General features: G+C 47.4%; 1 pseudogene; it reads left to right on the top strand.

The window, feature by feature from the left end:
• The first annotated feature begins 1,041 nt into the window (after positions 1-1,041).
• Positions 1,042-12,152, top strand: LOC116885850 (annotated as a pseudogene).
• The last annotated feature ends 1,588 nt before the right edge of the window (positions 12,153-13,740 follow it).

Here is a 13,740-nt window from a genome sequence, read left to right as displayed (position 1 = left end):
GACTGAGGCTCTAAATCATACGTCCTACTCCTGGAAGGACCACTTCAAGCCAACCTCCTCCAGGAAGCTCCCCTTGCCCTGCCCAGTACTCACTTGACCTCCTCAAGGACCTTTCCATTCGTCTTCTTCTCCAACGTGATAGAAGGCTCGCCTCCCTCTGCCTTGGTCTGGTGTCTGCATGGATATGATTGTCCCTCCGAAAGAGACTGAGGATCCTGGAGAACATGCCTCCTCGGGAACCCATTAGAAACTGAAGGGAAATCGCTCAGGCAGTTGGTGTCACCACAACACTGGTGACATCACAGAAGATTCTAGTGTTTCCTGGATACAAGAGAATTTCCAGGGAAGACACTACCGGTGATGTCACTGGGAAATGCCATAGCTCACTTGCTAACTACCTCTACCCAGACTGACCAGTTTCTGCAGTGGCTTTTCCAGAGACTCACTTTTGAGCCAGGGAACACCCATTCGCACACTCTCCTTCCAGAGCTTCAGAGTTCTCACTACTTCATTACAACTCAGTTGCTGAGGATAGGGAGAGTTGTATCAGGCCTTGAAACGGATAGAACATCTTTGTTAACAGCCAAAGATCTAAAGACCGTGGATGATGGATATTCTTCTTCCTGAAATGTATAAACCCAGGGTCCATGCATGTGACATATAATCCAATTCCCACAGTTTTTACTGTTCCCCAGAGGCCAATATTTTTTTCCTACACCTTTAAATGTATGCAAGTTGGAGTATGTTGTTTCATGGAGTGTGCCTTGAGAGGGGGCATGGTTTCAATATATTCACCCATGTTTTTTCCTGAAATCTCTGTCTTACCATCCCATTTTGTGCAATGAAAACTCCTGTTTCCTGGCAACATACTTGCTCAGGTATAGGGCAAACATCAAACTGTAAACTTTCTGTCCATTCTTAAAAAGTTAAAATCCCCAAAATGAGGGAACTGAGACACAAGTGAGAGCCATGGAGGGGCAGAATGCAGAGGTGCTGCTGGCCAAGGAAGAGCAGGGGGAAGCAGAGAAGCTGTAGCACATCATGGTGCACAGGGAGCTAGGACTGGAGTTAGACCTGGGCCACCTGCTGACTTCTGACAGCAACCCCGCGATGGTGCTGGGCCAGGCCAGGGCCTTGCTGGAGGCCGAGGTGCGTGCCCTGGAGTGGGAAAACCCAGAACATCTCATCAACCAGCTGTGGAAGCTGCTGACTGTACTCTCCCAAGAAACCAGTAATGCACGAGGCAGTTTATTATCAGAGCTCTGGGACGGCTTGTATCTCACACAGGAGACAGAGGAGTCGACCCCCAAGACTCGAAATTTAAGGATTTTTATAGGGGAAGGCAAGGGGATTTAGCGTCTTTATACTTGATTGGTTAATTCATATATCAGCAAGGGAAATGGGTACAAGGTCATATCAGCAAGCAGTACGTGCGGGCTGGAATATTCATAATGTAGGAGGCGTCTTATCTCTATTTGTAGAGCAGGGAGTTTGGTAGTGACTAGCTAGTTCCTGGAACAATCCCATGACCTTGTTTTTAGGCTTGTCCGGGCCTAACTCAGGCCCGTTCTGTCCTGTCCCCTTGTCTGTTGTTTTTTTGTAGTTTTTATTTTAATTCCTTCACCTGCAGCTAGCCACTGCCTTGCCAAGGGCTCTCACTTGCTGGTAGCAGTTGGTGAGCTTTAAGGGCATCCATCCCAAGAAGAGGACCAACGTCATGTGGGACGAGGTGAATGGCCAGTAGTGATGCCCTTGTGGCTACAAGCCCTCCCTGGATGGCACTGAGGAGTGGCTGATTGAGGTGCCTGGGAGTGAAAACTCCGTGGAAGGCCAGTTCTCCAAAAAGGATTCAGGCCAAGAAGAATGCATGGCCAAGAACTAGCTGAACCATCTGTGGAACTGGCCTGCATGCACAAGATGCAGATGCCCAGCTTAGCTGGCCTGCACCTTCCTGACACCCTCTTATCCAGTCCACTATCCCAGTCAAAATTTCCCCTAAATCTGGCAAAGGCCCTAAATGTTCATCTAAAATTACATTGTGCCTTGAGGCTGCAAAACTCAGAAACGGTAAAATAAATGTGTACATGAGACAAATGAAAATTACGCTAATCTACCTTTTGCCCTCCCAAGGGTCAGATGCCCCCCATATCGAGATGTTCACTAGGTAAACGTTACTAGCCATTCCCTCGTCACATTCTTGGAAACCCTGCATCAGACCCAGAGGACTATTCACAAGGCTCAACACTTGCTCATATCTGAGCTTGACCAAATGTTCCAGACTGGAAACCTTATGTGGACAGAGAGGATCCTGACACAGAGCTTGGAACCAACAGTGAAAGCCCATACACTGTGGTCCTCAGCACCCAGTGTCACCACACCCAGCTAAACGGGGCCACAGAATATAGGTCACCACCAGAGTCTCTAACCCACTAAAGACAAAACAGACACAGTTCTTATAATGATAGTCTTCTTATTTTCTTTAGATTTATGTTTCACTAATCGTTTGATTAATCCATACATGTTTGAACACATAAAACATTTAAAAATAATATTTGTACGATTATAACAACTTTCCAAGCTTAAAACTATAAAATCGTATGTTAAGTTACCAAATATTTTCTACTTCTTCATCTCTCTTGTCTTGATCACTCAGCAAACTTGTTTTGGCACAAATTACCACATGAGTGCTAGAGCCCAGTTTTATGTGCCATTCACAGAATGGTGCCATGGCAATGATGCCAGCCAGAGTGGGCCTCCAACCTTAATAAACTGTAGTTTTCTTACCTTGTCTTTTTTTGTAGGAAACACATTAAACCCTGATAATCCAAAAGATCAGAAGCAGGGAGCTCATAGCCAATCTAAGCTCTACCTCCAATTCTATCAGCTAGAAATGGGACCAATCTAAGGTCACCCCGGGGAACCTCCAGGGAAAGGGTACATGTTTAATGTCACCAAGATACCGGCTAGTAGTTCCTGGGTGCAGATGTTTTAGCCATGCACAGCAGATTAATTCCAAGAATGACAGTCAAATGTTTTCCAGGACCCAGAGACTACATAGCCTGCTCACACTAACAACTTAACCAAGGGTTATGGAGCCAAATCTGGACCATCAGTAGCTGGTTCCCTCAAGAATTGCAGGACTGAGGGGGATCCACAGCACTTATGGCTGTGGACTCACCCTGCGGACTCACCCTGCAGCCAGTGTGGCTCTGCTTCCTGCATCTTGAATAGCAGGATTTGGATCTGAGAAGGCAGATCCTCTAATGCAGTGTACACAGACAAGTGCCTTCACCATCACAGGGGATGGGCACCCCTAGTTTTATTGGCATAAAAATGTTTTCCAACTTACACCACATCCCAGGATTTCGGGAGCTTCCTATCAGTCTGCATCCTCAGTAACACTTCTATTGTTGTACGTTTCTGTTTATCTATTCTGGACTTGTTATCTCACTGAAAAAAACTTCTTTTTGGACAAACTCTAAGGTGGCTTTGAACTGACTATGTAGTCCTGGCTGACCCAAACTCACAGAGATCCTCCTGCCTCATCTTCCCAAGTGCTGGGATTACACACATGTGCCACCATGCCTAGAATGTCTCTCCTTGAAATTTGGATGTGTTTTACTTGTTAATGTTGGTGTTGTACATACAGTATACTTAAGGACTGCAATTTGGAAATTTTCTTGTTTATGAAGCTTTCTCTGAAGCCTTTCCCTACTTTTAACATGCCTGCCTTTTTACACTGATTTGTACATGTCCTACCATATGAGTTTCTTCTCCATTACTAAAACACATGCCCGAGAATCAACTTAATGAAGGGGTGTATGTTGGCCAACAATTGGAGGCCACAGTCCCCCATGACAGGTTGAGCAGCTGTCTATATGGTATCCACCCTGAGAACGCAGACAGCAATGAATGCTTATGCTCCACCCCCTTTCTCTTTATATTCAGTCAAAGCCTATTGATTGATCAGTGCTGTTCACTGTTAAGATTTATTGTCCAACTAGCCTGACCCCAGTAATCCCTCAGGGTATGCAGAAGGTTATATAATCAAGGTGTGGTACATTTCCTCAGGCTCTTGTTTTTTTTTGTTTTTGTTTTTGTTTTTTTTTAGGCAGGGTCTCACTATGGGCTGAAGTTGGTCTCACCATGACTGATTCTCTGTCTCCAGGGTGCTAGAATTACAGGGCCTAACCACCACATTTGCCTGGAAATCTCCACAGACCTAAATCTATTTGTTTCTTGGTGATCAAAAAGAGAATCTAACAATGGTCAAGCTAGGCCCAATGTCTTTGCTCCCTTCCTGCTGCCTGCTGACTGGAATGTAGAAGTCTCAGCTATCTCTCTAGTACCATGGCTTCCTGCACACCGCCCTCCACGGCAATAATAGACTAGACCCCTGAAAATGTTAAGCCAGTCCCAATTTAAAGTTTTCCTTCGTAAGAGTTGTCATGGTCATGGTGTCTCTTCATAGCAATAGAACATCGACTATGACACTGGTTCTATGTCTGATATTAAACAACTGTAAACTCAACCAGGCATGATGTTAGTAGAACATCCAGGTGAGATGATGTTGGGGCGAGAAGCTCACAGAGAACCCCAACCAACAGGTACCTGTAAGGTCTCATGGGCAGGGCTCTGTTTTCTTTAGTGTCCTCTTTCTGTCTGTCTTACTGATTTTTATTCTCCCCATGAACAGAGTGTAAACATACTTTACTTCTAAGTCATCCTTAGCCTTCCCTTAAGGCCTGAGTTTATGGGACAAGGTTTCTTACTACAATCTTCACCTTTGGGATATTTCTAATCTCTGGACTCTTGGGCCCTGAAGAACAAATAAGAACCAGGTTCTCAGAGACTCTCAAAGAGGAGAAATGAAGTCCATGAACTCAGTGAGAAGCTTGGTGCTCAGGTCCTACAATGTCCAATGTTCTGAGGAACTTCCAAACTGATTTCCAGGGTGCTTATACCAGTTTGGAATCCACCAACAATGGAGGAGTTTTTCTCTTTCTTCACAGCCTCACCCATCTGTTGCCATCTGAGTTTTTGGTCTTAGCCATTCTGACCAGGGTGAGGTGGAACTCAGGGTTGTTTTGATTTGCATTTCCCTGATGACTAAAGATGTTGAGCATTTCTTTGGGTGCTTCTCAGGAATTCGATATTCCTTAGCTGGAAAATCTTTGTTTAGCTTTGTACCCCATTTTTAATAGGGTTCTTTGGCTCTCTGGAGTCTAACTAGTTGAGTTCTTTATATATTTTGGATATGAGCCCTGTATCAAATAAAGGATTGGTAAAGAATCTTTTCCTAATCTGTTGGTTGCCATTTTGTCCTAATCACAGTGTCCTTTACCTTACAGAAGCTTTGCAGTTTTATGAGATCCTGTTTGTTGATTCTTGATCGTAGAGCATAAGCCATTGGTGTGTCGTTCAGGAAATTTTCCCCAGTGCCCATGTGATCAAAACTCTTCTTCACGGTTTCTTCTAAATAGTAAGCAGAACTTACACTAGGACTTCTGCAGTTGATGGTTTCTGTACAAAACATTGTGTTTTTTTCCTATATAGAAATGGCTTCAGTCTAAGATATGTAAAGTTACCTGAATAAGGGAATAAGATGAGGAACACTCTCCTGGTTACTGGCACAGAGAGGACCACACAGGCTTGCTCAGTTCATTGTATTTTCTCTAGCATCTATGTTACATTAATTTGAGCAATAACAAATTATACTGCACTCTCTGAAATGTAGTAGTGATGATATGGTAAATTAAGGATGTAGGGTGTAACCCTAACATCACTCATCAAACCCTGTTGTTGTCTGGGAAGAAGTTTGTGGAGTCTGCAAGGAGCCATGTTGGGTGCCTGGGAGGAGAGATAAACCTCTATGAGTGTCCTGGTGGGGCAGCGGGAGCTACAGTTGATGTCTCCCTAGTCTCCCCTGGGTTGGTCTTCCTCTGCTGGTTCACACCCCTCATCCCCCTCACTGGTAAAGCTGCTCTGGACCTCCCCTCCTCCATCTCTCATGCTGCATGGGCTGAGTTCCCAGTGTTGCCCTCTTTTCATCCTGCTGATGCTGGCTGCAGTCCTGTCTCCTGCATTCCCCATTGTTACACTCTCTCCTGCCTGCTACAGGAGACCAAAGATTTTGTTAAAGGCTCAGAAAATTTCTCTTCTTTTTAGTATTGTTTTCATTAGTGTGTGTGTGTGTGTGTGTGTGTGTGTGTGTGTGTGTGTGTGTGTGTGCACGCACACAGGTGCACTCGTGTGCAGGACAGAGGACAACCTTGAGTGTCACGTTAGGGATGCCATCTACATGGTCTCCTGCTGGCTTAGAATTTACTTGCCACGTAGTCTAGACTGGTGGCCAGAAAGTCCTAGGGAACTCACTACCTCTCTTGGTTTTGTCTTTTTGTTTTTGATCTTGTTTTTTGTTGTTTTCAACATGAGTTCTGCGAATCCACCCCCGGTCCTAATGCTAGCAAAGCACGTTCTTTACTGGTTGACCCATCTCCTCAGTCCTATAGATTATGTATGTATGTATGTATGTATGTATGTATGTATGTATGTATTTATTTATTTTTGAGGCGGGGTCTCAATGTGTAGCCCTAGCTTTCTTGGAACCTGCAGTGTAGACTGGGCTATCCTCAGACCCACAGAGATCCACCCACTTTTGTCTCCTGAGTGCCGGGATTAAAGTTGCATAACACCCGCATGTCCACTTACAAGCCTTTTTTCTTTTTTTATCATATCCAAATTATTTTCAAATTATGTCTGCGCATATAAGTTCTAGCCTTTTATCCTTTGCTTAACTCTGTTTTCATAACTCACAGAGCCAGCAGTGAGCCTGCAATGTAGCAGACGTGTGAGCCTCCTTTCTCTGAGGTGATTTGTGGGCCAGCCTGATGCTGCAGGGTTCATTAACTTGGACAGGGATTGCAGGACTACAGTGAGTGGTTACACGCACTTTGCAGTAACATTTCTTTCATGATCCTATGGATGAAAATGTTTGGAGACATATAGAAGTTCTATGATTGGAACCAAATCATCTCTCTGTAAAGCCTCAAAAATGTTTTGTACACTCTCCCTCCAGATTAGAGACTTAGAGGCCTCCTATGTGCAGGGCTATTTTGTTGGGAGGGTTATAAGGAGGACAGTTTATGTTATGGAACTGGTTACATAGTTTAACTGAACTTGACTTAACTTTGTACATGGTATCTGTGTATACTTTCACATTTTTTCTAGATTTCCCAGTTCTGTTGAGTATAAGCTTTTCTAGAGAGACATGATTTTTTGAATTTCCTCATTTTCTGTTGGTATTTTTCCCCTTTCATTACAGATTTTGTTATTTTGGATACAATCACTGGGCCTTTGAATTAGTTTCTCTAAAGGTTTCTCTATCTTACTGAGTTTTTCAAAGAACCGGTTCTTGGTTTTCTTGATTCTTTGTATCTTTCTCTGTGTTTCTATTTCTTTTTTTTAATTCTTAATACTGTGTAACATTTTCTTTTAAAATACAGTCTCTTCTGAGTCAGACAGACCACAACTGCAGAGCATCATCAGACAGGAGATAAACAGGATGTACAAGATACAGCAAAATGAGGTAGAAATGTGTTACAACTGAGAGAGGATCCCAACCCAATGTTAGCAGAGGGAAGGGAGTGTGCCCTCCCCTGTGCTCTATCCCTGGATTCTTTGCTATGACCCCAACATTGCTAGGGCTCAACCTGCCCTGCCCTGCCATTCTGCCCTGCCATCCTGCCCCATGCTCATGGGGTAGGTGCTGCTGCTGGGGACTATCTTCTTGTGAAAAGCTTCCAAACCTGGAAACAGGAAGAGCCCAGCAAAGCAAGTGTGGGGACCTTAGGTATTGGTCCATTATCTCTTACCCAGCCCCCTTGTGATGCTGCTGCCTGAAAGGACAGCTGGGTTCCCAACCCCACTTCCCTGCCCTGGTATCCCCACCCCCACCCCGAGATCTTAGAGATTCCCCTACTCTGTGCCCCATGGAGGGTCATCTGCAGCATCACTCGGGGCTACTTAGAGGCATCAAGTCCTGTGCTTGGTTGGCTGGCTCCAGAGAGCGGCTTGCAGAGAACAAACATGAAGGGGACACAGCAACTCCCCTGTTCACCCTCCTCTGCTCACATCTGCCCTCAGCACTCCGCCCCTGCCATGTCTCTCCTGGCCTCCGCAGCATCCAGAAAGTGAAGGGATCTAGGAGCTGTAGGGGCAAAGCAGGGAGGTTAAGGTGGGACAAAGATGGGGGGAGGGGGTCCTTTCTTGCACCAAAGATTGTGAAATGGCCTGAGGGGCCAAGGAGGTGGAGCCTTGTCAAGAGAAGGAGCAGGAGGGATGTGGTTTGCAGAGAAGGCTCTGGACCAGCATCACAGGAAAACACCCAGTTCCCTCCATGCCCTCCAGGTCTAGTTAGACCCAGCACTCCACGGGGACAAGTAGACGTCCCCACACAGAGACACAGGACCCTTTCCAGGGCACTGCTCTGCCTTGTCACAGGTGGCCTGGGTCCTAGTAATCAATAGTTTGCCCAGCCAGACTTGTGGCCAGACCACATTCATGCCTGAGGAAATCCTCTTAGCTTTTTATTGAGCGTCTCTGACAGAACCTACTTTCAGTCTCATAGCCTGAGAACCTTCTGCCTGGGTCACCTCTAAGGCAGGAAATGGGCAAGAGTACCCCAACTCTCTGGAAGGTTCGCAGACCACTGGAAGCTGAGGACTGGGGCCCAAGATGGAGAACGGCAAGAAAGCAGCAAGCCCCTTCCTCTGGGGCCTCTGACCCATCCTCACCTCTTGCTCTCAAGCTTGTCCTGGGGAGGAAGCCCTTAGATACATTGTTTCTATCCCTGGAACAGCAGTTTAGGGCTCATGTCTGGTCTTCCTCATTAGCCCAAATCTCTCTGGTCTGGGAGAATCTGCTAACAGGGACCGGGCTTGGGGTAATAGGAGAGCAACCAAACTCCAACACTTTCTGAGGTCAGTTTCTTCCTGAATTGTCAAAATAAAACAAAAAACAGCAAATACTACACATCTTACAAAAAAATAAGAGGCCTAAATTATTAAGCAACCTACATTTCTGGGACTTCCCCTCAAATAAAGTGAACAAACCCAAAAGCAAAGCAAAAGCCCTTTTGGGTGGTTTTTATCCTTGTCCCACCTCTAAGACCCCAAGATTTCAGGTGGGTAGGGTACAGAGGAGGCCTGGGGCTCCCTGCTCCACCTTTCTCAGCCTCCAGGCCAAAAGAACTTCTGCCAAGAGTCTCTGCAGTGTTAATCAGAACAGTGAGGGAGGGTGGGTTAAAGCACAGGGTCAGGGAGACACAGGGTGAGACAGAGACAGAAGCAGAGGGTGATAGATGGGGGTGGGAAGGAGGAGCTGAAAAGGAAGGGGACAGCATGGGGAGGGGAAAGTGACAAAACCCTGAGGAGAAAACTAGGCCAATACTGAGAAAGTAGAATGGGAAAGGAGGGTGTGGCCCAGAGGACCAGAGACAGAGGGTAAGGAGAGAGAGCAAGAGTTCCTTAGGCCCCGATGCCAACTCATGTCAGGTGTGTCTGTCTGCAGAGCAGAGATGGCGAAACTCCTGTCCACAATAAATAGGAAAAACCTGAGTCCACCGGTGCTTATGGGATCAATCAGCAGGCATTTTCCTTCCCATTAAAAAAAAAAAAAAATCCACGGGGAGAGCCCTTCCTCTCCAGCCCCACATTCATCACTCCTTTGGCCAAAGACATCTCCACCTCAGTCCCCCCATCCCCCAGGCAGAGTTGACTTCCTCTGCCACCCTCAGTATCAGGACCCATACAGTTTGTCCCACTCAAATAATGAATACAGCTCCTTGGGAGGAGCCCGAGGGCCCACCTTGGCTAGAGCAGCCTTCATGTCTTTGTAGGAGAGGGGCCTCTGCACTCTGGAGAGGCCGGCCTGGGTGCTGCCTGCTGACACAACTGCCCCAGCTCACCCCTGAGAAGCCCTGGGTGCCCTGCACTAAGCGGCCAGCTCCAGCTCCCTCAGAGCACAGCAAAGGCTGCCTGTAGGAGGCGCACGCCCTTGACAGGGCAGGAGGCCACCAGGCCTTTTCCCATAGGCTCAGCAGAGTGCCACCAAGCTGGGTGGCAAGGCAGTGCCCCAGCAGCGCCTTGCATCAGCCGCGGGACCTGAAGAACAGCACGGTCCGCGGAGGGCGCCCTGACCCGCCATGTCTAACCAATGCACCTGGGGCCCACAGTCCACCATCCTGCCACTCACCAGCTCCATCATCCCTGGGTCCACTCCTTTGGCGGGCTCCCCTGACGGCTCTGGGAAGCCACTGTGCGTGGCAGGAACCTGCTCTGCAAACTTGTCACAGGGCTCCAGCTGCGGGTTGTAGGTGGGGGAGCCGGGGACCTTGAGAGCACTGCTGCTGCCATCCTCTGTCGCCCCGGGTGGCTTCGCTTTGTCCCAACACTGGACATCTTCTGAGGTGGGCTAGTACCCGTACTTGCAGTAGCAGGTCTCCGCGCCCTCGTCCACCCCATTGTGCTTCAGCAACACGCCATGGGCTGGAAGCCTTAGGGCGTGGGCTGGGGTGGCACGGGCACAAGGAGGGGCGTGGGCCTTGCCCAGAGGATAAGTAGGGCGCGAGCAGCGATTCGGGTGGCCGGAGCGCCTCTTAGCCAGGCTAAGCAGCATAGCTGGCCACCAGGTAGTTAGTTGTAGAGTGGCGCTGAGGGCCCATAGCTGGTTGGCCCCACTGGAGGTAGGAGTGCAGCCAGCAGCCCTGCGCTTGTCTGAGCACCTTACCAGGACGCCAGGTTCCCGCTTCCGTGGCCTGCGAGTATGATTATGATAACCTGCCAAGACATCCGTTGTCATAGCATTTTATAAGCCTGGTCCACACTCCTTCGGACAGTTTACAGTGTTCTCGAGACTTCCCCTGACATCCTGCTGGAGGAGGTCATTCTGGTAGATGACTACAGTGACAGAGAGCACCTGAAGGAGCCCCTGGCCAAGAGCTGTCACAGCTGCCCAAGGTGCGCCTGATCCGTGCTAGCAAGAGAGGGCCTAGTGCAAGCCGGCTACTGGGAGCCTCTGCGGCCAGGGGTGATGTGCTGACTTTTCTGGACTGTCACTGTGAATGTCATGAGGGGTGGCTGGAGTCCCAGCTGCAGAGGATCCACGAAAATGAGTCGGCCGTGGTGTGCCCCGTTATCGACGTCATTGACTGGAACACCTCTGAGTACCTGGGCAACTCCGGAGAGCCCCAGATTGGAGGCTTTGACTGGCGGCTAGTATTCACGTGGCACGTGGTCTCCCAGTGGGAGCGGAAGTTGATGCGGTCTCCTGTTGACATTATCAAGTCTCCAACTCTTTGCTGTGACTAAGGGATATTTTGAATATCTGGGGTCTTATGATACCGGAATGGAAGTGTGGGGAGGAGAAAACCTTGAATTCTCCTTTAGGATCTGGCAGTGTGGTAAATCTGGAAACACACCCTTGCTCCCACGTGGGCCACGTCTTCCCTAAGCAAGCTCCCTATTCACGCAGCAAGGCTCTAGCCAACAGTGTCCGAGCTGCAGAAGTGTGGACCGATGAACTTAAAGAACTCTACCACCACCGAAATCCCCAGGCCGCCTGGAACCCTCTGGGGACCTGACAGAGAGAAAGAAGCTTCCAAGCTCCAGTGTAAAGACTTCAAGTGGTTCCTGGCTACACTGTACCCAGAACTGCAGGTGACAGAGGACAGGCCTGGTTTCTTCGGGAAGCTTGAGAACAGAGGACTACGGGGGTACTGCCTGGACTACAACCCTCCCAGTGAAAACAATGTGAAAGGCCACCAGGTCCTTTTGTACCTCTGCCACGGGATGGGTCAGAACCAGTTTTTCGAGTGTACATCCTGGCAAGAAATACAATATAACACCCGCCAGCCCGAGGCCTGCATAGCAGTGGAGGAAGGGAAGGATGTCCTTGTCATGGATCTCTGCAAAGATACCGTTCCGGAGAATCAAGAGTTCATCCTACAGGAGGACGGCACATTAGTCCATAAGCAGAGCAGGAAATGTGTGGAGGCCACAGAGAAGGAGCTCGACGCTGCCTTTGCTCCGTCCTTGCGGGACTGTAGCAACTCAGACAACCAGAGGTGGTTCTTCAAGGAGCGCATGTCATAGTGCACCGCCTTGTCAGGGAAGGAGCCCACCGCGGCCGCGGGCTGTGTGCCCAGTGAGATGGACAAAGTACGTGGTTGTCATCTGTGAATGTGTTGGACTCCACAACAATGTGAATTATATGTGTACAGATTTGGAAAACTTTAAAAATGTCTCCCAGTATCCCGTTTTCTAAGGGCCGTCCTAAGATGCTGCCTTTGGTATTTGGGAAGCTTAATGCACGATGTGCATTTTACCCACGGTGCCTTTTATTCTCATGAGCAGAAAGGGTAAATATTTTACTTTGTTACTTACGAAGCTTCCCGGGTGTTTAGTATACTTTATACAAACTGGTAATACCTCAAATGTCGACTGGTAATACCTCAATGTCATCAAGTTAGAGTTCTCTCAGGGGGGTGAGATGGACACTAGAAATACTGTCTTGATTTCGTTTGGTGTGAGTGGGTGGGACAGTCTAGATTTAAACAAGAAAGAATGCTTTTTGCTTATGTGCTGATGCCACAGTCAAACCTCCATCATAACGTTCATACTGACCCAAACAGGCTCACCATCTCTGAAAGCTCAAAGAAAGAATATGGTTTGCCAAGGTCCTACAAACTTGAGAGTGTGCATTTCCAGCAATGTCTAGTGGGAGGATGTCTGGTGACTTAGGAGGACTTAACTACTGTGACTGTAAAAAGCATTCATATCACTTCTAGTTTTTAATCAAAGGACAGTTCCAGGGAGAAACATAATGTTCTGCATGAAACTCAACTTTAAAGTTTTTCCTTAAATACTATTTGATTATTTAATAATATTATTTATAATAGTATTTGGTTATAGATATAATTATTAAAATAGTATCTGATTATTGAGAGTTTGTCATGAAGCAGCTGCTGTGGACATTGCTGGATAATCCTGATGTCTCAGTAGCTCTAGATCAGCTACAGTGACCTGAGGGTGTGGGTCCCTGGCTAGAGTGCCTGCCTACCACGTATGGAGCCCTGGGTTAAGTTCCCAGAACCCCATTTACAAAAATCAGCTTGTCGGCACACCCCTAATCCCTGCACTTGGGAAGTGGAGGCAGGAGAATCAGAAGGTTAGGGCTATCACTGGCCACACAGAGAGTTTGAGGTGAGGCTGTGCTACATGAGACCCTGTCTCAGGACAACATCAGTCAGAAGGTAGACTGCGGACCTTATTTTTGTCCCGGTCAATTGCGAAAATACAAGTGTGATTGATTAAAAGCGTCACTGCATTTCTCCAAAAAAAAAAAAATATATCTTGGCATAACTCGAACCGAGCAAGTGAAAAACCATATGGCAAGAAATAGAAGTCTCTTAGGAATGAAGTGAAAGAGGACCTCAGAGGATGGGAGGATTTCCTGTGTTCATGGATCATCGTGAAGGAGCATGGTTTAAAAAAGGTCATCTAAACAAGAGCAATCTCCAGATTAAAAAATCTCCATCAAAATGCAACCCAATTCTTCACAAAAACAAAAAAAAATAAAAAAACAAAAACAAAAATAAAGAAAGAATGGCCCACACAATTCTCAAGAATATAAGAACTTCTGCGTGAATCACCATTCCGGCGTGAAGATGTACAGCAGAGA

The sequence above is a fragment of the Rattus rattus genome, chromosome 16 (assembly GCF_011064425.1).
Source record: "Rattus rattus isolate New Zealand chromosome 16, Rrattus_CSIRO_v1, whole genome shotgun sequence".
NCBI lineage: Eukaryota > Metazoa > Chordata > Mammalia > Rodentia > Muridae > Rattus > Rattus rattus.
Note: the sequence above shows the minus strand (reverse complement) of the source record. Positions and strands in the feature narration are given on the sequence as shown.